Source organism: Pezoporus occidentalis, unplaced genomic scaffold, assembly GCF_034315485.1.
Source record: "Pezoporus occidentalis ecotype Australia unplaced genomic scaffold, CSIRO_AGI_Poc_V1 ctg203, whole genome shotgun sequence".
NCBI classification, from domain to species: Eukaryota; Metazoa; Chordata; class Aves; order Psittaciformes; family Psittacidae; genus Pezoporus; species Pezoporus occidentalis.
The window spans coordinates 576,062-601,681 of NW_026913889.1; the positions used below are offsets into that span (position 1 = coordinate 576,062).

The window sequence follows — 25,620 nt, forward strand, 5'->3', positions numbered from 1 at the left end:
GGGTCCTTACACATGCAAACTATACTGACAACTGCTGCTTCCCTCTATTAAAATGACTTAACAATTCTTATATGGAAGAGGAACCGTTCTCATCCTCTCAACTGCTATGTATCATCACCATTCTTTATCAGGGATGCTACCTCAAGCACCCCTGCCTGAATTCCATAAATACATTAAAAAAACCTTTCTGTGCACTTTTAGGTGTGTACACTCCATATGTATACATTTTGTAAAAACAAATTTGAGTGAGTTTGTATGCCTCCAAAATCAGGAATCACAGCAGAGTTTTAGAATCAGTCTTGTACTCGTTGTAATGCCCAAAAAACTGCCTAAAGAAACTATACCAACTTCTAGTGTTTTCTCATTCCCCATACTCTCATCCTCCTGGGATGACGCTCATAAGAAGAGAAAGTAAGAATGCTTAACCAGAAAGATTTTTGCAAGTTCATCTCTGTTACAGCTCAACATTATTTCCTCCCAGTACTTCAAGACTGAAGCAAATAGCTTATCCTATTATGAAAGACATTTCTGTACTCATTCCTACATTAGTGCAGTCACTAAATCATTGGCAATTCATAAGTACAGTGATAACCAGCCTTCCCCTTGGTTCATGTGGAACAGAAGCATAATGAGTTCATGGTTCAGGTTTGTAACATTTATCTGTCATTATCACATTTATTTTTATGTTTAAAGAACTGTAATTTATATAAAGTATATTCCAATTTATTTTTCTATTTTCTATTAATTAAAAAACACATAAAGGAAGCCTCAGGAAAAGCCAAATGAAGCATTCAGATGCCCCGATCTTAACAGAAAATAGTTGATGAGCGTTTGCATTTCTTTGCACTGCTCTGAGTGTTTTGGTAGCAAGCCACTGGTTTATCAGTCTATATAGCAACATGCACAAGATGAAAAGTGTCAATCTGTCAGTTTTTAATGGATAAATCTGGAACAGAGCCAGAAAGCCCTGAGGAAAGAAAAGGGGAGGGAATTTTTAAACAGCAAAGATATTTACAATGGAAAATTAATAGCATTAGTATAGGCTATTCCTTCACTTAGCAGTTTATAACATAAATGCCCTCAAAGCAGAATCTGCTAAGAATCTGCATATTCTGGAGTATAAAGGTTTCCCCTCGTTATTGCCTATGATTTACAAAGAGAAGCTTTGTGAAGCCACTTTATAACCACTCTATTGCTACAGCATTATTGTTTGAGATTAAAAATACTGCTAGTTTCAACTTTGTAGCCAAAGTTCCCATTAACTTATAATGTATTTATGAATGATCACTGCTTTGAGAAGAACTCAAACTGACTTACTATGCATCTGAAACTGCTTTGACTACTAATTTCTATGAATTCCTTATCAAGTGGTCCTGATTACTTCTCGATTCCGCTATCTGAAATCTGTAATGTAGTTTGTAGCCAGTCCAAAACCTGCATGAGATAAGTAAAGCATTTAAGGAAAAGATGTATTAGATTGCAATATTGAAAAGTGCTGGGATTATTCACAGGATAGTGCTAAAGCCACCATCCCACATATTAGTCTTTCTTGTTTGCTATATGTCACACAGCTACACCAAAATACTTACTTCTACATTTTAACAACCTATTTAAACAAGAAAAATTATGCACATCTGTTGCTTTCTATCAATAACTATGATAGTCTATTGATGTATGTTAATAGCTGATTGTCCTGCGTTTAGCAGTAGCAGTCAATTTTTCTCCTTCTTAGCTGCTGCAGCGCTGTGTTTTGACTTTCAGCCTGGGAACAGAGCTGATAACACCGATGTTTACTGTGACCAAGGACTTTGTGAATCTCATGCTCTGCCAGGGAGGAGGAGGGGCTGGGAGAAAGCAGGGACAGGACACCTGACCCAAACTAGCCAAAGAGGTATTGCATACCACAGCACATCATGCCTAGGGAGGTAACTGAGAGTTACCCAGAAAGGCTAGGGAACTGCGTGGTTGGACTAGCTATCAGTTGGTGCTCGGTCGGGCAGGGTGGGGCGAGTTATCAGTCGGCAGGTGGTGAGCTGTTGTATTCTCTTCCCTTGTTATTTCCTTTATCATTATTATTATTGGTGGTAGCAGTAGTGATTTGTGTTATACCTTAGTTACTAAACTGTTCTTATCTCAACCCGTGGGAGTTGCATTCTTTTGATTCTCCTCCCCATCCCTCCGGGAGCAGGGAGAGGGCAAGAAAGGGGGGGGGGGGGGGGGGGGGGGGTGTGGAGAGAGCAACTGCATGATTTATGGCTGACTGGGTTTAAACCATGACACTGATGCATATAAAAGCAAATGATGGAGTAAAATGTTCTTGTTGGTTCATAATGGATGAGAAGGACTGTAGTACTGTAGTTCACTGAGATTCGAAATATATAGGGTTTTACTCCCAAACACTTCTAGGGCAACAATAAATGACTTATTCTAATTTGAACTAAAATGATTATGTTTATTGAGTTTGCATGGCAAGGTTTTGGTAGCAGAGGGGCCTATAAGGCTTCTGTGACTTCTGTGAGAAGCTGATAGAAGCTTCCCACATACCCTGTAGAGACAATGCCAACAGGCTCCAAGAGGGATCCACTGCTGTCCAAGGCCGAGCCCATAAGTAATGGTGGAAACTCTTCTGTAAGAAAGGCAGAAAATTACTGTCAGGAGCAATTGCAGCCAGAGAGAGGAGCTAGAATGTGTGAGAGGATCAGCTCTGCAGACACCTAAGTCAGTGGAGAGGAGGAGGAGGTCCTCCAGGTACCAGAGCAGAGATTCCCCTGCAGACCACGGTGCAGACCATGGTGAGGCAGGTAGTCCCCTTGAAGCCTGTGGAGGTCCACGGTGGAACAGATATCCACCTGTAGTCTGTTAAGGACCCCACACTGGTGGCAAGGGGATGTCCAAAGGAGGCTGTAAGCCCATGGGAAGTCTGGGCTGGAGCAGGCTTCTGGCAGGACTTGTGACCCTGTGGAAGAGATCCATGCTGGAGCAGTCTGTTCCTGAAGGGCTGCCCAGCATTCAAGGGGCTCATACTGGAGCAGTTCATGAAGAACTGCAGCCCATGGGAAGGGGCCACACTGGAGGAGTTCATGGACAAATGCCTCCTGTGGGAGAGACCCTACACTGGAGCAGCAGAAGAGTGTGAGGAGTCCTCCCCTGAGAAGGAAGTGACAGCAGAGACAACATGAGATGAACTGACCACAGGAGAGGAACTGACCACAGGCACCATTCCCTGTCCTCCTGCAACACTGGGGGAATGAGGTAGTGTACTTGGAAGTAAAGTTAAGCCCAGGTAGAAGTGAGGGATGGTTTTGATTTGGTTTTATTTCTCATTATCCTACTCCAATTTTACTAGTAATAAATTAAACTGATTTCCCCAAGTTGAACCTGTTTTCGCTATGTCTGTAAATGGTGAGGGATCTCTCCCTGTCCTTAACTCAAACCATGAGCTTTTCATTACATTTTCTCTGCCCCGTTCAGCTGAGGAGGAGAGTGATACAGCAGCTTCAGTGGGCACCTGGTGTCTAGCCAGGGTCAACCCACCACATTATGTCACCATAATTTGTTGTCAGATTTAAAATCAAAAGGCCTTGTTGCTATTAATTGCATATGCACAAACCTGTGGTGTTCTTTTTCATGTAGTTATAACTCAATTTGTCCTGCTAGTGAAAAATCTAAATATTTCAAACTGATCAAACTCCTGCCTACATGCATGAAACGGCCCAAAGGAGACTTTAATTACATGCTATTAGCATTTGTCTTTTCTCTGTATCATATACTTTCTTAGTTTATGTTTCAAGCAAATTCTATATGTAGTTGTACATGAAATAATGAAGTAGAATGATCCTCATTGGAAAGGGAAAGAAGTCCTCAATGTATGTCCTCAGTGAAGAGTTCTCATAATCACAACCTAATTTCAGAGAATTTATTCGTGGAGCTGAAGACAAAGATAAATAAAGGTTTTCTACCTTGTGATAAAAAAAAATATATATTCCTTTCTAAAGGCGTTCATATGTCATTAAACTCCTCCCCTAGTGCTTTGACAGAACCCTGTGAATTTCAAATATGGATTCTAGGACTACAGAAGTTTAGGTGAGATAATCAATTTTGTTAAAATTACAATAACTCTATCTACTATAAGAAGATGTAGGGTTGGTTTCAACTCAGAATGGTTTATATAGCCCACAGTTCTAAGCAATGATCTGAAATCCTAAATTTGGCAGTGGTTTGGAAAAGGCAGAGACATCCACGTGTAGTAAATTACATTTCTTCCCTGTCTGCATAGCCAGAAAAGGAGATGAGGATAACTGAAATGGGATGTTTGATGTCTCACTAACTTTAGAGATATTTTAATAATACAGTTCCTTTCATCCAAAGGAATAACTTCAAATCACTTCAAAGTACTTCATAACCAGAGCAAAATAAGAAGAGATTGAAGATTTGAGAATGCAACAGATTAGATAAAAAGAATAATTAAGTGAAGTTGTTGTTAGTGATTTAACAAATCTTCATGAATAACAGCCATGGATTTCAAATATGACTAATGAATTTGAATGTCTCTATTCTGTATGGCTGACATTAAACATGTTAATTAATTTGAATTTTAGAGGGAGTATAATCAATGTTTTTTGAAAATTGTCCCTTTTTCTGACATTAGAAATGTAAACTGAAATATTCAATCGCTTTTGGAAAGAAAAGCATCAATTAACTGGACTTCTCATGTGTCACTTCCAGCTGCGTTTCACTAATTCAAGGACATGATCCTACCTCTATTTACCGTAATTTTATAGAGAATTATTTTAATTCTTCATCTGACAATATGGAAACTTTGTATATCTGTAAAAACTTGAATACCTATAAAAACTGTATATACGTGGATATTCACATAAATGAATACCACTCCTATGTATATTTATAATTAAAATATTTGTATTTTTATTAGCACATATTGAGATATGAATTACTTAGCTTAACAAAGAACAATGGTGTGCTGTATTTCTGAGCATCTGAATGTCCTGTGAGGAGTAGCTGAAGGAAATGGGGTTGTTTAGTATTGAGAAGAGAAGGCTCAGGGGGGACCTTACTGCTCTCTCCAAGTACCTGAAAGAAGGATGGAACAAGGAGGTGGCTGGTCTCTTCTCCCAAGTAACATCTGACAGAATGGGAGGAAATGGCCTCAAGTTGTGCTAGTGGAGGTTTAGACTGGAGATTAGGAAAAATTTCTTCACCAAAAGGGCTGTCCCTGGAGGTATTTAAAAGATGTGCAAATGTGGCACTTAGGGACATGGCTTAGGGGTAGACTTAGAAGTACTTGGTTAACAGCTGGATTTGATCTTGAAAGTGTTTTCCAACCTAAATGATTCTATGATTCTATAATATCTCATGTTTTCAAATGTAGCAGCATTTTTATTGTAGCATTCAACTATCAGAAAATAATGTTATTTTTACTACTGAAATACTAGAGATTATTCTAAACCACAAACAATTATTGTGTTTAATATGTGCAAATATCTGAAGTTGCATTTTATGATTTGTGTTAAGAAAGGAACTGAAGGTAATTATATAAATTCAATCTTTTTTAGAATGTACATTCCCAAAGTGGTAGAGGATAAGCAGTTTAATCAAATTTTATCTATTTTTCTTCTCTTGAATACAGTACCAAGACTTCCAAATTTAGTTATATATAACCTGAATTTAAGCACTGTTTGCACCAGCCATTTGCAACCAAAGCAATGTTTGTCATGGCCCAAATAACACATGATCTCAGTGGTATAGTGTGCAAGAGTCTGAGCTGCTACTTTATCATTAGTACAGTTTCTATTTTACTTTCTTTTACAGTCGACTTTCTTTTTTTTTTTCCAACACCTATCAGAAATTTTCTGGGTTGGTCATAACGTGGGTCCTGCTTTGCATGTTTCTCTCCAAATGACTTGTGAACCTAAATAATTACATGGCATAACTGCCAGTGCTGGAAGTTAACAGTACAGTATGTCTAGCCTTTCCCCTGATGTACAGAGAAGGCTTGAGGTGTATTTAAAAGCACTGAGGTGGTATCTAACCCTAATGTTAACACTACCTGTTTCATTGTTACCTATGATATTATATAGACTATCCCCAGTGGTTCATTATATTTCTAGAAGACTGCACTGGACAGTCTGTTAGGTGTTAAACAGATGGCCATAAAACTGAACCAAAAATCTGCTAATTGCTATGAGGTTTTCCTTATTAAAATTACAGTAAGTTTACAAAAAATGATACGGTAAATATGTTTTCACACTGTCTTGGACTATGGTAGAAATTTGTGGCATTTTGTTTTCTGGTTACCCACATTCCCTTGGCTTTTAATAAACTCCCTTATCAAAGCTGAAAGTATTTGCACCTCTTGTAGAATTCTTCAACACCAAATCTATCCCAGAGGTACTTCTGAATTAATTTTAATAGAGTTTGTTTGGTTTTTTTTTGTGCTGGAGAAATCATTCTACATTTCAGTACTCACCATCAAATGACAATGCTGGGTACAGACATTCTTAATATTCTCTCCAGGTATACCCCTGTGGCTACTACTGCTAAGACTCTTTGCTCTACAACTGTTCCTGCTGGGGAAAAGGTGTTGCTATAGCTGCAGGCTAATAGTAACTGCCACAGCTGATTTGATGCCATTTAGTCTATATCCGTGCAGACTCAAGAAAAAACCCTGTCTCTTTGTCTCCCTTTGTCTCCCCTTTGCATTTTTGAAGCTAATCACTTTTGTTTATCAATACTAAAATATTTACATATTTTTTTGCCTGCTGGAGTTGAAACATGGCAATCCACTGCTCAAATGCAGATGCTCGCAACTAAACATTATGTTAATGGTGACATTCAGATTTGTAAATCATATTTAAAGAAAAGCACAACAGTATATGGAATGTCAAACTATCTAATTAACCCCTAAAATATGAAAAAAATGACAATTGTGAATGCTTTGTTTAAAATGCAGTTTTTAAAACTATGAGAAAGTGAAAAGGTCATGCAAATGCACTTCACCTTCAACATGGTGAAATATTTCATCTTATTCATTCTGAAGTTTACAGTAATTTTACCACTGACTGATGAACCAGGATCAGATTCTTTAGTAATATGCCATGTCACAATCAACATGTCTAAGCCTTCCTTGCATGCCATATTTGCGCTACCTATTTCCTTTTTCTCATGACCATCACCTTGTCCTGAAACTCAGAAATAGAATCATGCACTGTCTTCTTGTGTCAGGGCTATATAATAGCTAAATGCAAATTACTGGTATTTTCAATGTCCGACAGTTGCACAGGCTGCCCTTAAGCCCTTCCTTAACAATTTTAATTTCTGTGGACATAGCAATGCTTTCTGCACTTTCACCCTTCTCTTTCCCTCTGCTAAGAAAGCTCTTCTTACCTCAGGGTAACTACAGTGAAGTGTAAGTTAGTCATGAGGAAATGCTTCAGTTTACCAGAAAGCAAGATCACTAAGGTCAACTCTGTACCACCACCTGGGGTTGGTTCAGCTCAGAAAGTTCATTTCACCTTAAGTACTACAGGTTGGACAGAGCCTTGGGTGGCATGGTTTAGTGTGAGGTGTCCCTGCCCATGGCAGGGTGGTTGGAATTAGATGATCTTAAGGTCCTTTCCAACTCCAACTAGTCTGTGATTCTGTAAGTTCATCAATTCTTAGTATTAAACTCCCCTTTGGAAGGCATCTCATTTTTCTCAATATGACCCCTGTGTTTTTGCCTGAGCAACCATGCCTGACAGCTGCTTCACACATTTATCATAGTCTGCATAAAAAAAAAGTGCTTCTGACACCTATTTTGAATGTGATTATTTTTCTTAAATCATGACTGTTTTCTTGATTTTACTATGTTATTCTGACAATAAGCCAAATTATATCAAAGTTCTTTGCATTTTACATGCTTTATGTTTAAACTTTTCTTACTTATTCTATTTTCCTTATAAGGAGATTCCTAATTTTAGCTTATCCATGTTTAGCTACATTTTATTGATGGCTTTAATCATTAAGTTGTTATGTTTGATATTGTATTTTTTTAGTCCAGCAGTATGAGTTACCTTCAAGATAATTCATATAATTTTTATCCTAATATTCTCATTTCATACAGGAAAACCACACAGAGGTACTGAAATTTTCACTGGCTGTGATGCAAAGCAACAGCTTTGCAACCAATGTGAACTTCAGAATTTTATACATTTCCGTTACGATAATCTAGTTTAGTTCTAGCCTAAAACACATGGAAATGGAAGGAGTCTGCTGATTTATATGCTTGCACACTTCTAGTACATTTAACACATGTAAAAATAGTTCTGAAAAAAAATATACTGATTCCATAGCTCTCTTTCTTTTTTTACTTCAGTTACATAGCTGTTGCTCTAAGACACCACCCTAGGACATTTTTCAGCTTTATATTCCTGTACAGTTTTTTTTTAATTCTGTCTTGAATGACCATTGGAGAGGTCTAGCTATTTCAGGTAAGAGTTTCTCTAGGCCTGAATATGCCTTTCTAAATGGCTAATCAGCACATAAAGTAATTTACTGTGGACCAAGAAGTGCTACAGACATTTCCCTTTTTTTAGCAAAGACAGATGATTAAAAAAAAAGAACAAAGCTCCTCTGAGACACGATTTCCTACCAGCTCTGTTTTCAGGATGGTGCCCTGTGTATACAAATGAGAGCAGAAGCATAATTTCATCTTTGGTAAAATGTGCCTGTGAAATTTTTAGATTCAGTTAATAAACATTCCCAGGCAACCGAATATACCCTGTTGATCACTGCCTACTAAAACTGTGTTTCTTAATAGTTGTCACATAGTATCACTCATTCTGATTTCTTTTACATTTCTTTCTGCTGCATACAGCATAATATACTCTGTAATATCTAGTTTAGAAATTTTCTGGGAGCTGGTCCTTGACAAATTTATCTTAACAGCTCAATTTCTATTTACTTTCTGTGTAATTTTAAAGTGCAAATGTAGCACTTTAAGCACACTTTCACAGCTGACCTCTGATTAAAAGCTAGTGGAATTTCTGGAGTAACTAGACTAATTAAAAAGTTTGACCCTCTTGAGTTGTTGGCACATTTATACCAAAGAAGCGTGTTACGGTGCCTTTGGTCCATTGGGTTAGATTTCAAATTCTAAAACAAGGGACAGATGCTTAGTCTTTCCAATTTTAACATTCTCCTCAAGCCTCAGAAGAAGCACTTTTAACTGTTAACTTGGGAAAACATTAGGAAACCTTTTGAAGCAGAGAAAATCCTCTTCCCTCTGTTCTTGCAAGGACTGCCTTTTGTTGAAAAAAAAAAGAACTTCAAATTTACCACATGGACTTAGAGGGGAAAGAAGAAAACCTTTTTTTTAAAAAGTAAAACCCAACAACTGCACTGTTTACTGGTTTTTATCCTCTGCTTCAGTAATTCACATGGTTGCTCATATACATGTTTTAATATTTCAGAAACATTTTCAAGGGCAACTATCTAATGTTAAGAGATTCTGCATTGCAGCCACTTTTCTGACAGGTTGGTTAGTTAGGTTAAGGGTCCTCTTATTTACATTTGCTCTTGAGCTCTAGTACCTCAGATATTCTGCTTCCATAGCTGGAGTTGCTAAATCTAATGCACATGACATTCCAGCAGCAATCTTTTAAATCAAATATTCATTTAACACACAAGAATCCCACTTGAAAATTATCTTTTGTATAATATGAGCACAATAATACATAATAACTACAAAATGCTACTCAACTATAAAAGCTAAATCAGAAAAGAGCTCAATCTAGTACAAAGAGCCATGCTTAACTTCCTCGTATTTCCCTTATTCACTTATTTTCTCATTTATTTAAAGAAACCATAATCTGCTTTTAAAGGGAAAGGGAGAGATTTAAATTGGAAGGGGTGGGAAACCAACTCTGAAAAGCTTAAGTAGTTTCTGTCCAGTACCACTAACTGAATTTATTCCACAAAGATCAGTCATTGCTAAATGAAAAATGCTCCTGTCCTAAGATAATAATTTCTTATTTATTAAAGGTTAAATCTGCCACACTACAAAATCTACTGATAGAAAATGCAGGGTGACTGATCCATTATTAAAGAGTAGATCTAGAATAAGGGAGGCTGTTCCTCTCTCATTTCCCTCTATCATCATTCTGAGCAAATTATTTTCTTTTTTTCTTTGCAGACTGAGAAGGTGTTAGAAAAGTATTGTTAATCACTTTAAAAGAAGGAATAAGACAAAAGAATCTGGCTCATTCACCCTAGGAAAAGCTAGTATACATGAATAAGCAAAAGACACAGAATGATCTTGTTCATTCTGACTGTTCCTACAGGTGTACAAGCCCCCCTTCCTCCTCAATGCCTCTACAAATATGTTCATTATATACATGTCGTGAATAAACTCTAATATTACGAGCAGATTCACAGTACTGAGTTCAACAGTTTGACATGGCCTCTAACCTTTCAAAAGATATTTCCTCAGAGGATCATTTGAAAATGTTCACATCCAGTCTGTCATCAAAAGTTTTCTAAGACTAACCCTGTTCTTTTAAATAATTTCTTTTTTCACTTGCTGGATACACTGGAGAAAATTATGTTTTGTAAGATCAATGCAAAGTACTATCTTCCTATTGGACATGATTCAACAAAAATTTCTTGATGTAGTACTTGAAAAGGAAGTTCCAGACAGCACATCATTAACACAAGCAATCAGCCAGTCAAAGTCACTGTGAAGCTGACCTGTTATCTGCAAAGATGGAAAGAGCTTTTGGCACAGATGATGACCCTTTTCCAGCTCCTACTGTCTTTCAGGGAACCACACAGATTCTTTCTGTCACATTCAGAGGCCACTGTTTCACCACATTGCTGTTAGAAAGACACAGTCTTTAAATCAACCCTGACTGCCTGTAAAGATCAACCTTGTGATTTGCTAGACTGCTCTGCTCTGAAGCAGTACACTTTTTCTAATTTTGATCTGCAGCCTTTGTTTCATTATTTTTTCGCATCCATTTCCTAGATTCTTGAATATATTAAAAAAAGCCAAAGGCCTTACTCTGAAGGGAAAAAAAAAAAAAAAGAAAGAATAGTTGAAAAGTTTTAGAACTATAGAAGCATGTGGGTTCTCTTTTCCTACCTCTTAAGAACAAGCCATTATCAAACAAAAAAAATTATGTATTTTTTCAATCTTGGGAAGAAAAAAAAAAAAAGCATAGTTCACTTGTTCCTGCACCTCACAAGTAGCATTTCTGACCTCTTAGTAGGCTCTTTTCAATCAAAATATATCTCACATAAGTGTTTGCATTCTCTTCACAATTATGGTTACAGTATGATTGGCATGCAACATTTTTTCCTGAGTTAGTGTTGAGTTCAAGGTTTCACAGCTTCTTGGGTGCGAAAGGCTGAACCATGGCCTATAGCTGACTTTTGTCACCTTTAAGCAATACAATCCATCTAACATGAATCTTTAAGAACTGAGAGTATCAGCAGTTACTGCTGCCCTCTAAATTGAGTAAGTCTCCTACAAAATGGGAAAGCTCAAATGGTAGTCTGAGACTACATGAATTATGTCTCTCTCCAATTAAACTGATGTCAACATCTGCCTTGTATCCTGTCTCAAAGTTATCTTTCTTGTTTTCTGATACATGGAACTATAACAGACTGAATATCAGGGTGTTTTCTTTTCCCCCATGCGCAGTTATATTTCATATTTCTATAAAATAGTACAGATAAGTGTATACAAGTAAACAAATAGGTTTAAGCTGTACGAAATGGCTTTCCTGGGTAAAAGGAAAAAAAAACAAACCCAAACCAAACTAATAAACAACCTAACAAAACAAGCAGATTGGTAAATTCTACAAGAAAAAAATAAGCAAGGCAGAACTGAACAGCAGCAGAAAAAGTCTAAACCACATAATCAAAGAGGTCCAGAATAATAAAGCACATTTACACAAGTAATTTTTATTTTCAGTTAAGCAATGGCCTTACTGATCCTGTGTTTCTGACGAGTAACAAAGCAATCCTTAACTATGTTCCCTGCTCCCAGGCTAGATCCTTCATCCCTGATTTTATCTTCCTTTTCATGCTTCTCTTCTGTTTTCTATTGATCACAGTCTTTATACAGCTCACACATATTTCTTCAGATTCATTTGAGAAAGCTTTTGCCTGCATTCAGATGCACATTTTCATCTCTGTGCCTTTATATGGATGAAATTATAATTTCTTAAAAAATCCAAAATAGTAAAGAACAGAATATCTGATAAAGGATTGTGCATTTCATGAATGTTCAGTAAACTTAAAAGATTTTATGTTTGTTGTAATAGTTAGGGGGCAAATATAAATTCATAAGAGCATACAAATTTGCATTTATTAAAAACTGCATCCCTTTCAGCATTGCCTTGTGCATGAGTTAATTGAAACACTCGGTGGAAACTGGGTCATTTAAACACAGAATTGCTGTTAAACTATATATTAAATTAAAAGTTGACAGTTAGGGAAACTATACATGAAGATTTTCCTCACTGACAATTTTGAAGTTCTTTTAAACAATATCTTCTTCTGTCATTCTGTATTTATCCAAGGTCATGTTGCAAATGAACCTTAATTTATAGTCTGTTGTAGTGGGTTGACCCTGACTGAACACAAGCTGCCCACCAAAGTTGCTCAATAACTCTCCTCCCCAGCTGAAAAAGGGAGAGAAAATATAACAAAAGGGTTGTTATGTCAAGGCTGCAAGGCTGATATAGGAGAGATCCCTCACCATTTATCATCGTGGTCAATGCAGACTCAACTACTTCTGTAAACCACCTTCTGGAAATATTTAAGCCTCTTATTACTTCTGTAGAGATGGCCTGTGAAAAGTGTTAATACTTGAGGAAGAAATGGCCAAAACTGAAAAGAACACTCCTAAACTGGTTTTTAAGTTCATTTGGGAAAACAATAAAATTTACTCTCCTCCTCTTTCTTGTACTGTAGGGCTTGGGGGTTTGTTCGCTTGTCTGGGTGGTTTAGTTTGATTTTGATTTAATTTTTCTTGTTTTAGTACTATATCACAGACGATCAGTAAGAGGATAGCTGGGTACCCACCTGTAATGGGAATATTCTACAGAAATCTAAAGGACCTGCTGTTTGTCAGACCTGCTACTTGCTTTCCCATCTACTACTTGCTGTAGAGAACCAAGATATACCTTTAATCTAGCCAGTATGGTATTTTTATGTGCTGTCAGTTGTTGAATGCCCTCTTAATTGTAATATTTACTTACAGTAAGCCTTGCAAAATTATATGATCACATATACATATGCCCTTCTTCCAATTCAGCTGACAGTATGTAGCTATAGATTAATAAAAATAAAATCAGAAGGACCAACAGGATCTCCTGATTTTCTGTTCCGCACAACAAAAAGAGACATAAACTCTCTCTTGATTGTGGTTCAATAGATGTGGATTAGATTTTATGTCCATAATATCATGACTTTCACTAGAACTGTAGGCTCCTTTGAATCAATAGAAGTGCTGTGAGTCATGCATTTGTCTTAAATAATTTGAGACAAAGTTAAGCACAGAAGTTTGAAACTCTACAAAGTGTTGTGGACATAAATAGTTTCACAGCAAGAAAAAAGGAAGCATTTAATACTTTCATGCACTTGTAAACACTACATTAGCTTTTAAAGTTTGTTCTGTTTTGAAAAGAAAAAAAACAATCTGGCTGTAAAACAAAGAAAAAGCAACTCTGCAATGAGCTTGTACACAAAATGCTTTTTCTTCTGCTTTATGAAATAACATATTGCAATACCAGATGTACTAATGGCTGGATGCATACACATGCATATACAAACGTGGGCTATAGTGCTTTCTGTTAGCAAACATGAATAGGTAGAAAAAGGCTGCTCAGTTGAACAGTGTAGTTTGCTACAGGAGACCCTTTCCGAACAACCAGTCATCTTCTATTCATGACCCTTTTCTGTGAATTTGGAAAAGAGAAGTTCCAAGTCTATCACATAAACATCAATGTGTTTAATATAACAGGAATCTCTCTCCAGTACAGACATCTATTCAAGAATGGCCTTCTGCTGTCAATCAGAGCATTTCCACATATTTATGACAGTTCAAGGTACATAACATCAAGTTAGGCATGTTTCCATCAGACTACTGGTAACGTTTTTTCCTTCCTCCTTTTCTAAGCCTTACTACTTTATACTTTGAATATGTTTCAAAAAGTTTGGTTTTGCTTCAGTGCAAAAGCAAAAAAAGAATTTCAAATCTTCAAAGTTCAAATAGCATGAGAAAACGCTTCTACCCAGGACTCTGTTGGAGATTGCCATTCAGCAGAAACATGAACTGCTGAAGTTCTTGTCAGTAGAAACATAGCTTTTTAATAAAAGCAATAGCAGCTTCTTTCTAAATCTGGTCCAGTCTCCCAACTTGTCAGCCAATGGGATTGCTATCACATAAGTAAAAGATTGTATTGTTTGTGGAATATGACATTAATTTGTCATTTGTAATTGTAGCAACAATTTACAAAAGTCAATGATTTTAAACTTTTCATTTAGAAAGAAATAATCTTAATTTAAATACACAGCTTTAAATGAATAGCATAATTGAAATGAATAGTGTAACTCTCACTGAGCATTACATTGAATCAAGCCTAAACCAATCATTCTCACACCCTGTACACATCATTTACTTCTAAAAATTCAACTCCACTGAGACATATCAATTTGACTACATTCATTCAAAATGTCAATACAAATAACAGATTTGGCAATTAGAGTTGAACATAAAGGAGATCCTAAATTCACAGCTTGAGAAGGTAAATCCAAGCACCTCAGAAAGACAACAGTGTCTTCATCTTAGTTTTCACTAACAAGAATGCTTTCCTTCTGCTGTCAGGTTCCAAAACTTTCTTGAGAACCCACTTAGCACACAAGAATGTAAACAATAATGGGAGCTCATTAGAATGACACTCTCTTCCCTCACAGTGCTTTTCTCAATGTGAATTTAATTGGCTGAATGACAGATGCAACAAACACTAGAATCATAAGTGAAAATCAAAGGCAGGAAATTTCAACCAATATGACAGACAAACAAGTGAGCTAAGATTTCTTTTAATGGTCTCACTATAAAATAGCCTCACCACCTTACTTTTCTTTAGGCAATATGGTATTTTTGTCATTCATGGCAAAGGCTTCTGATGAAATGTTATGGCAGTTTACTTAAGGAGAACTAAATACACCTACAGAGAAAAAAAAAAAGTAATTGGAAAACATGCAGGAATATGTTAATTCCTCAGAAAATTTTAGTTTTCAAGAAAAGGTGTAATTTATCCACTAGAAGGTATTTTTCTTTTGTCCTTATGAACTCGGCGCTCTGTGGAATATGAATGTACGTACCTGTTGAGCAAAGATTTGACCCACAGATATGCATGATCAATAGGAGGACATAAGCATCATATCAGCTTCCCGTATGTATACTCCTTTCTTCACCCTTTGACTGTGAGCCTCTCAATATTTGCATTGGACTTGAAATAGCAGATGCTATGCTAAAACTGGTAAGGCAACTTCCATTTATGTCACCAAATCTCTGCCCCAAAGATGCTTTTCCCACAGCTGCTGGCATATACACAGCCCATATGCATGAGCTAGAACTCTTATATAGTGATGCAAAGAACAGTAGAGCCCTTTAGATCTAATTATTTGTCGTTACCATCAGGTGCCACGGATGCACGTCATGGAGTAAAGCCGCAGGTATGTGAGACCTTTACAACCTGTGCCCGGTTTTGACTCACTAAACTAATTCAGTACAAGCTGGAAAAGCAATTAAAAAACAGATAAACTTTGTTATGAAAGTGTTGCTAACCCATCACTTCTGTGCCACACTTGGGATGGGAGACCAGAACATGTTAAAAACAATTATGGAAATTATTCATTGACCTTCGGTGTGGAGAATGTCAACAAGACTATCCTGGTGTCACACCACCAGCCAAGCCACTGCCAGCTTCTGCCAACAGTCTACTTTAGACTGCAACACATATTTAAAACAGCTGTCCTCTTTTCATTCCCAAGATTCTGCAAAAAGCTGCATCAGAGGTGCAAGCACTACACTTAGGGGCCAGGCCACCAGGCAGGTCATAAAAACACTTAGGAGCTGGAGTGAATGTCTTGTTGCCTGGGTCTATGGTGCTGGTCAGCACTGGACCAGAAGGGCTAGGGCCTGTGAGGTCTGTGTGAGACTGCAGTGCAACTGCCAAAAAAGATAAGCTTTGGAGAAGAAATCCCAAACCACCCCCTATATCCATCTTTTTGAGCAAACAAATTTTAAATTACATACCACTGAGTGCTTCTGTTCCTGCTTCTGCCCTACCTAGAAGCTCTCCTATGGCTTTTCTTTAATGAGACAGAAGGTATGAACAGCAAAGAGCTAAAATTTCGCAGCCAAGAAGATTACTTCAGAATTATTCAGCCAAGCACAAAAGGAAGTTATATATCCACCTCAGCTTCTAACATCTACCCCAACACTAACTCAGAGCTCATTATTGTTAGAACATGTAATGATTATTTCATCATCTTAGCAAATCTGTTTTAACAAGTTGGGACAACTGTAAGTTAAATTACGCGCTACATATTTAAAGTTTGACAAAAGTCAATATAAATTTAAATAATCTGTCCTGGGTTCAGCAGTAGCAGTCATTTTTCTCATTCTTGGTAGCTGGTGCAGTGCAGTGTTTTGACTTTCAGCTCGGGAACAGAGCTGATAACAAGCGATGTTTTGGTTTGGCCAAGGACTTTGTGAGCCTCATGCTCTGCCAGGGAGGAAGGGAAGCCAGGAGGAAGCAGAGACAGGACACCTGACCCAAACTGACCAAAGAGGTATTCCATACCACAGCACGTCATGCCCAGGATGCAACTGGGAGTTAGCCGGAAGGGCTGGGAGACTGCAGGGTTGGAGGAGGTATCGGTTGGAGCTTGGTCGGGCTTGGGGGGCGAGTTATTGGTTGGCTGGTGCTGAGGTGTTGTATTCTCTTCCCTTGTTATTTCCTTTATCATAATTATCATTGGTGGTAGCAGTAGTGATTTGTGTTATACCTTAGTTACTAAACTGTTCTTATCTCAACCTGTGGGAGTTGCATTCTTTTCGATTCTCCTCTCCGTCCCTCTGGGAGTAGGGGGAGGGAAAGAAGGGGGGGAGTGAGTGAACGAGTTACCTGACTGGGTTTAAAACACAACATAATCCAATTGTCAAATTCAGATAAGAAGTCAATCCTTTAAAATCAAAGAACATCTTTAGGCTGAGCTTAGCAAGATTACCTCCCATCTCTAATTAACTGCACTTTAATATTATGAACTGCTTTTTAGGAAATCATTGCCAGCCAAATACAACCATGTGATTAAAGTACATGTAGAGAAGACACCACATAAGAAAGCTCAGTGTGGTAATTATCCCAGTCAACTAATTGGTAAAAAAATCAAATGTTTTAATTATCTATTTAAATTTCCTTTATTCTATCAGCGATTAATTTCTTTAAACCAGATGACAGCTGGCAGACCACGCAATGTTCTGTATCTTCCTGTTCAAGGAATTCAAGCATGTCATGACTCTCAGGTCACAAAGTTAATTTTTTATTGAGTACTTAAAAGCATGACACTCACAAAGTCTTTGGTCAGAGTAAACAGTACTAAGCAGCAACTAGCTCATCGGCTGTTCTCAGGCTGAAAGTCAGAAACACAGCACTGCAGCAGCTACTCAGAAGGAGAAAAATGACTGCTACTGCTGAACCCAGGACATGTACACTGCAGATTTTTTTTTATATTTTTAATATTTTATATTTATATTTTTAATGCTTTTATATTTTTAAGTGGCCTTTTTACATGTTTATCACCACCTACCTTCTCAAAGTCTCTGGAATACTTTCTGATTGTAGTGTATTTGCAAAAGCCTGAGTTAACTTTTATCCTTTCTGCTTTATTAAAATTTTATGTGCAATAACAAACAGCATTTGAACGTTACTTTTTTGTTGTTACATTCTTTTATCTAGTAGTTTTTTCTCTATGTTGTTTAATACAAATATTTGCTCACTCTTTGACTTTTATTATATTTACATACATTAATATTTACATATTTCAGAGTATATGCATAGTATCTATGCTGTTAAATATTTACTACATCTAAATTATGTTTATGCATATTACATACACTATATTGTAAGACATACACATATCCATGTCAAACTATTTCAAACATTGATTACATTTCTATCTATAATTTATTCCAAACCAGAACATGTCTTTAAACAGCTGGTGTAGCATTTGCAAGTATTTTGTCCCTTTTCCTTGCTCTTTAATTCTAACTAGTCTGTTTCTTCTCATTTATATGCAGTTTCTTTTTTTTTAATTAGCCTCTTTTAACTCTTAAAAAAAAAAGTTTGTTTCAAACACATTGTCATTATATTCCATATAACTACATTTTGCATTTACTCCTTTTGTGTTAATGAAAACATTGATTTTAATGAAGATCAATCTATATCAGCAATCACAATAGCTATTTCATTTTGTACCAGATTTTGACCTTTTCGCTTGACTTTCTCATACTCTCCCAATTGTTTTTTCATCCATTCAAATGCTTTTAGTAATATTTATCTGTATGAAATTCCAGCAGTTTGGACTTGTAAATTTGAGGTACCAGATCAAAACTAGTTCTTGTTCTCACTACACAGAGCATTAAATCAAATGTGCTCAACCACTGAAAAACTAAAGATATTACACTATACACAGAAATAAAACAACTGAAACATGGCAAATTGCAGTTGTTATGGTTACTAGTTCTTCCTTTAAAATGCTTTAATATTAAAGCTAAAACAAAGTGTAAACATAAATTAATGTGGAATAAGCTCCCCCTGCTTTTAAGTGCCAGTGAATGACCTCAACACCTATTAACTCAATAAACAATAAATGTATATGACACTTATGCAGGATGAGGTCCTGAACTATTTACATGATAGTTGAGCTTCAGTTCTGGATGTTCACTAGTGTCCATTTACTTATATGGAGGCAGAGCTGATTATCCTAAATAGAAGCATCAGTTAAAACTGACCTTGTATGGTAGACACAGTTTCCATAATGACTGTTGTTGCCATTTTGCTGAGGTATGTAAATGTAGCTGAAACTCTGGTTCACTGCAGTAGCTGAAGAAAATTACCACTCAGTTTATAGAAGAATACCAGATACAGTGTGAAGTAGGATAACGATAATGATTAAGGAGACGAAAAAGGTCTCACATGAAAGGAAACTGAAAAACCTAGGACTTTTAAATCTTATAAAAGAGAACAGTAAGAGGACACACGGTAAAATAAGTACAGCACAGAAACAATAACATGCAGAATATTCTGTTCTTATCTCCTAAAAGAAAAAGAGATTGAAAGGAAATTGAAGCAATTAAAGCACTGCACTTGAGAAAGGAACATAAAAAAGATTTAGAAAAGGACTGGACATGCACTTTCAAAACCACATAAATTTAATAGAAAGAAGTGTTGGGGGGTGGAAAACAGTTAAATTATACACGTCTTATGCCAGCTTCTAGTTACTGTAGCTCAAGATAGTGTTTACTATGGCTAATTTACCCAGGATATTTACATTACTATCTACTTTAGATATTCTTGCATACAACCATGAAGCTTTTTACATCACTCAGTATCACAATCGGGATACTGTACTATAGAGCCTACATGACTTCTCCATAGCAGGATATTTAAATCAGTTTAGAACAGATTCAGAAAAAAACACTTCAATATAAGTTTTTGCCAAGTCTTTTCCTCCCCTGCTACCCCAAGTGGAAAATCACATTCTCTAAGCAGTTCTAGATTAGAGATATTTCTGCTAACAATTTATATTACACTGTTCATTATGAAGAGAATGGCTAACAAGCAATTAATTACCAAATTTAGCTTTACAAATCCTATAAGCTTATGAGATTGCAAGAAAATTGGAGAGTTTCAGTTTATTTCATAAGATGCACACATATTTTAGGCAGTGAATTTAATCTATAATAAATCAGAAATTACATAAGTTTTTGGAACTAATACTAATGCAGTGGCTCTTTATAAGATATGTTATTAGATTATAAAGCCCTTTCACACTCTAGAAAAGAAAACATGAAAAAGAAGTCTGCAACTAGTGCATCAGTTACTAAATGCAAGGTCTCCTGTCTTTAGAGAGTCATTGAACTGCCAACAGCAGAAAAACTGTAAAGAACATACGAAAGCTTTGTATTATTCTCACATTTTTTCCTATGTATCCAGACAGGATGCTGAGTGAGACAGACATTCAATCTAAATGAGTACGAATGTTTTCATGTTACATCTTACGATCTTCACTTCTCTGGGCTGGCAGTTGTGAACTGCCTATTTGCGGAATTATATTACCCACCCCCTGATTACTGAGCTCTCATCAAATAAAAATGTAGTTGATGGGCTAGTAGTTTCATGATTACTGGTCAAACTTTTGATTTTAGCACATCTGTTGCATTTTGAACTACCAGAAATTCAGATTTAGACATAATGATTTGGGCCACTTCACAGTTTTGTGTACTGGAAACAAATTACTCTGCATATTATCCTACTGCTTAGCACAAAAGTCAGATACATAATTCCTACAGCAAAAGGAATTGCTATAAGAATTATATCTCAATACAAGCAGGGTATGGATATACTATAGCAAATTCACCAGTCATGAAGAACATTGAGGGACTGGAGTACCAATATATGAGGAGAGACTGAGAGACTGCTGGGACTATTTAGCCTGAAGAAGACTCAGGAGAGATCTAACCAATGTGTATAAATAACCAACATGGGGCTATGAAGAAAACTGAGCCAAGCTCTACTGAGGAGTATGCAGGGAAAAGAGAAGAGGCGCAAACTGAAATACAAGTAATTCCACTTAGACACAGGATAAACTCTTCTGCTGTGAGAGTGCAAGAGCACTGGCACAGGTTACCAAGAGAGGCTGTGGACTCTCTATCTATGGAAATATCCCAAAATCATCTGGGCATGGTCCTGGGCAACTGGCTCTGAGTGGCTTTACATCAGCATACAGGGCAGGACTGTCTCCAGAGATCACTGCAAACATGGGCCATTCTGTGATTCACTTATTCAAGGTTCAGGAGAATTGTGATATCCACAGAAAAAGTCTGACCACAGAATCACAAAAAGCAGTCAGTGCACCAAAGAAAGCCATACAGCAATTTTGTAATGTGAATAGAAATTTAAACCTCACTAGTAATTATTGGTGCTAAAGGGCAGTATATCAAGGATGAAAACTAGTGCAAATAAATGTTATCATTATCTGTAATGTAAACTTCCGAGTATCTTTCATAACAGCCACCTAAACCCATGTCTAATATCTGGTATGTGAAATAGCTGCTCTTAGCAAAAATTCTGCTTTCTTTTTGCACAGCCAATTAGAGCTTATATAAACTTAAATATACACAAGAATGTTTGAAAATTGTCACTTATTATTTACTATGGTATATTCCCATGCTCTAATTCTCCTAAAAAAATCCAAACCCCAAAACCAAACTGAAACAGGAAATCTGCATGTTGACCAAGTCTGCTAAACTTCAGTGGAATTCCACATGAGCTCTAAATATTGCACAACTAGTGAACCAGTGGCATCATTTTCCATTTGGATGAAGTACCCCATGACTTTTTCATATACTTGTAATAGGAACAGGCAGTGACTTACTGGATTACAGTATCATTATGTTAGAGAAGAATATTGCAAGATTATTTTAGCTCGTGGAAATGTTATCTTTAATTAATATTCACGATAAACTTGACCTTGATTTTTATTCAGAACAATATTAATGTTTTTGTGTGGGATTGGTTTTTTTTTTTTAGTTTGTTCTGTAGTTACTTTATTGTGTTTTCATCAAAGATACTTTTTTTTTAACAGATCTTTAGGAATTTTTTTATATGTATGGCTGTATGATAGCATAAAATTGTAAAAGAGTAACAATCTTTGGGGATTAATGTGATTTTCATCAATGTAATTCCTTTTTATGAAGAAACCCAAAAATTAACAGGAAAAATTAGGAGCTGGTTGTTAAGTATTCTGATTACACTTTCTTAAGGGATTTCAGAAGTGGGTACTGCCTCCAGCAGCTCTGGGGCCTAGTAACTCTCCTGCCAGCCCCTGGTGCCCAGCCCAGAGACCCAGAGATCTGCATCCCAGTTCAAGGGACATAGCTGCTGCTTTCTGCTTTGGAAGTTCAACAAGCAGTGATGCTTAGCATGTATCCCAAACAGACACACACTACACCAACACAGCCAGCTGTGCAGTGATACGGAGAAAACTCCAGGAACAAACTTGCCAACAAAGTTTTCAAGCTGACAAGCCGGTATTCTTTATTGCGGCGTCAGGAGACACGGGGGATAGCTCCTCCTAAGGTGTGTCTCTCCATTGCCACACAAGCCCTCCTTTTATAGCCACTGGGCATACATACATATTCATGAGGCTACGTATGGATTACATAACTTTCCAGAAAGTTCCCCGCATGCATACAGAATTGTGGTGGTGGTCCCTGAGGGTCATTTACTTCTTCCAACAATCTTCATCTCTTCTGGCAGCCTTCGAAGCGTGCACAGTAGATGCTCATACCAGTTTAATTGGTTCGTTAGCACCAGAGACATAATAATACTCCTATCCTCCTACTTATCAGTTAGTTTAACTGTAGCCCATCCTGGACACCTGCGGTTCCCAGATATTCCTTATCCCTGTGTCCTGTTCTTCTAGAATATTTTTCTTAAACTATGTCACAACTATAACAATTTCTCTTGTGAGAATTCTCAGTATGTTCTCTAGCTGTACTCTATTTTTTTTTCTCTATGTATCATGCCCGTCAGTAATTTTCCATTGCTACTGTTACAAAGCCATCAAACTTAACATTACTTAAATCTAATTCTAAAGGTTTCTATATTCCATTTTGTGATTTTGTGCCCCCTTGTTTCAGCAGGCTGCCACAGAGAAGGTGCTGCTTTCAACATCACCTACATGCAGGCCTGACATAAACACAAGCACAGAAAGTCAAGTTGCCTTCTCCTCTTTGGCCAGCACAGTCTGAAGCTCACTACAGACAGCACACACTCAACACTCTCCATTCATACACATGCACTTCAGGAGATCCTTCAAGTACTGACATGTCTCCTCTATCCTTCCAACACCTCTGACCAGTTGCCAGACCCTCTTCCCTCTCCCTTACCCTATTCTCTGGCTGGCTGTTCCAGCTCGGTGCTTGCTAGCAAACAGACACATGAACGCTCTTCTCACAGGTACTGCACACTCTGGCTTCCCCACACAAATACCAGTCTGGCTCTTTTTCCATCTGATAAGCCTGACCACACACACAGCCTCATACTTGCCAGCTAATGACACATTAAGTTGTTATTACTCATTTCTATTATTGTTTGTGCCAAATATTGCATGTAATTTCTCACTATTCTAATTTAACGGTACTAAATTGACAAACATGTTTTAAGGTGATGAGGAAAAAAACAATGAAGTAAACTATCTGTTAAATAATTCTACATAATTTTTCACCTAGCTCAACACTGGAGGTATTTTTCTTTAACTTTTCATTACCTCAACAAAAGTGGGAGGGGACAGAGCAAAATACACTAGAAATCAGTTATATTTCTGTACCCTTAAGACACTGTTCTAACTAGGCAGCAGTTTCTACGGTGGAGCTCTGTATTATGGCAGTATTTAAATGGTTCTGAACACCTAGGAAAAAAAACAGTGATGATATGGCAGGGATTGACAGTCATTTAACAGCAATACCTACACTTCACTCATGTCTAAGTGTTTAAGCTTAAAAAAAAACAAAATAGCTAGATTAATAACAGCAACTTCGCAATATATGAAGATCTCTTCCTGAGCTGAAAGAATGGGGTTAGAGGCCCTTTAGCAAAATAGGAGAGAAGAAAAAACTGAATCATAGAACCATAGAATCATAGAATAGTCAGGGTTAGAAAGGACTGTAAGATCATCTAGTTCCACCACCCCCCCCCCCCCCCACCATGGGCAGGGACACCTCACAATAAACCATGTCACCCAAGGCTCTGTTCAACATGGCCTGGAACACTGCCAGGGATGGAGCATTCACAACTTCCCTGGGCAACTCATTCCAGTGCCTCACCACTCTAACAGGAAAGAATTTCTTCCTTATATCCAATCTAAACATCCCCTGTTTAAGTTTTAACCCATGACCCCTTGCCCTGTCACTACAGTCCCTAATGAAGAGTCCCTCTTCAGCATCCCTATAGGCCCCCTTCAAGTACTGGAAGGCTGCTATGAGGTCTCCACGCAGCCTTCTCTTCTCCAGGCTGAACAGCTCCAACTCTCTCAGCCTATCCTCATTCAGGAGGTGCTCCAGTCCCCTGATCACCCTCGTGGCCCTTCTCTGGACTTCTTCTAACAGTTCCATGTCCTTTTTATGTTAAAGACACCAGAACTGTAAGCAATACTCCAAGTGAGGTCTCACGAGAGGGGCAGGATCACCTCCTTTGACCTGCTGGTCACACTCCTTTTAATGCAGCCCAGGATACAGTTGGCTTTCTGGACTGCGAGCGCACACTGCTGGCCCATGTTCATTTTCTCATCGACCAGCACCCCCAAGTCCTTCTCCACAGTGCTGCTCTGAATCTCTTCTCTGCCCACCCTGTAGCTGTGCCTGGGATTGCTCTGACCCAGGTGGAGGACCTTGCACTTGTCACAGTTAAACTTCATGAAGTTGGCACCAGCCCACCTCACAAGCGTGTCAAGGTCCCTCTGGATGGCATGAAGCAGCAGTGGTTTCATTATTTACAAATCCTTTATGAAAAGAAAACTAATAAAGTTTACTAGTGATTCTAGTATGCCTTATTTTTTTCTGAACCCATTTGACAACTGTTTACATTTGTATTTTCCTCTTTATATTTCCAATGTGTTACACAAAAATTGCCTACTAAGTGTTTAAAGTCAGAGAAAGTAAGTCTGAGGGTAGAAAAACTTCCTGACTAGTGAATTAAAGATTTAAGCATAATAAAAATTAGGAGGGTTTTAATAGCTTCTAATGTCATGCATCTAACACCCCTTGAGTCCTATGCCAACCAACATTAAGAGTATCAGGACAATTTTGTATTTTGCTCAGTCTTCCCATAATCTTTGTAATGAATGCTGCAGCTATAAGTATTACATTTGCATACTCCAGACTTCACTTATGAAGACAGTCTCTTATGTGAATCCCTTTACAAGCTCACATCTATTTTGCTCACAGATGTTGTAATATTAAGACAGAAATAAGGCCTATATCATAGCGATTTATTACAGAAAGCATTCTTTAAGATGTATTTATGGGTACATGAAAGATTACCAAGGGAGTTTAAAATCACTTCCCATTCAGTTTCATAACATTTAGAAACTCAGAAACCTCTCTTCTCTTTCCCATTGTCAGGTTTTCAGTCTTTCAAGAAATAAATAGAAAACACCTTAATAATTGGAAGTGACATCCTGAAATTTTATATGGAGAGTAAACAAGGCCAACTTCTTTAAGATCTCCACACATATTAGATTTTTTCTTGATGTTCTTCT

The 25,620-nt window shown here is 37.3% G+C and overlaps 1 long non-coding RNA gene across 1 annotated transcript in view; it reads right to left on the bottom strand.

Moving 5' to 3' along the window:
- Positions 1 to 655: 655 nt before the first annotated feature.
- LOC134163687 (uncharacterized) overlaps positions 656 to 25,620 on the bottom strand; it is a 31,869-nt gene continuing 6,904 nt past the window's right edge. Inside the window, exons 2-3 of the long non-coding RNA XR_009964794.1 lie at positions 1,318 to 1,434; positions 656 to 967 (exon numbers count right to left, since the gene is read on the bottom strand). This is a non-coding gene — a long non-coding RNA (uncharacterized LOC134163687). The remainder of the gene's footprint in view (positions 968 to 1,317; positions 1,435 to 25,620) is intronic.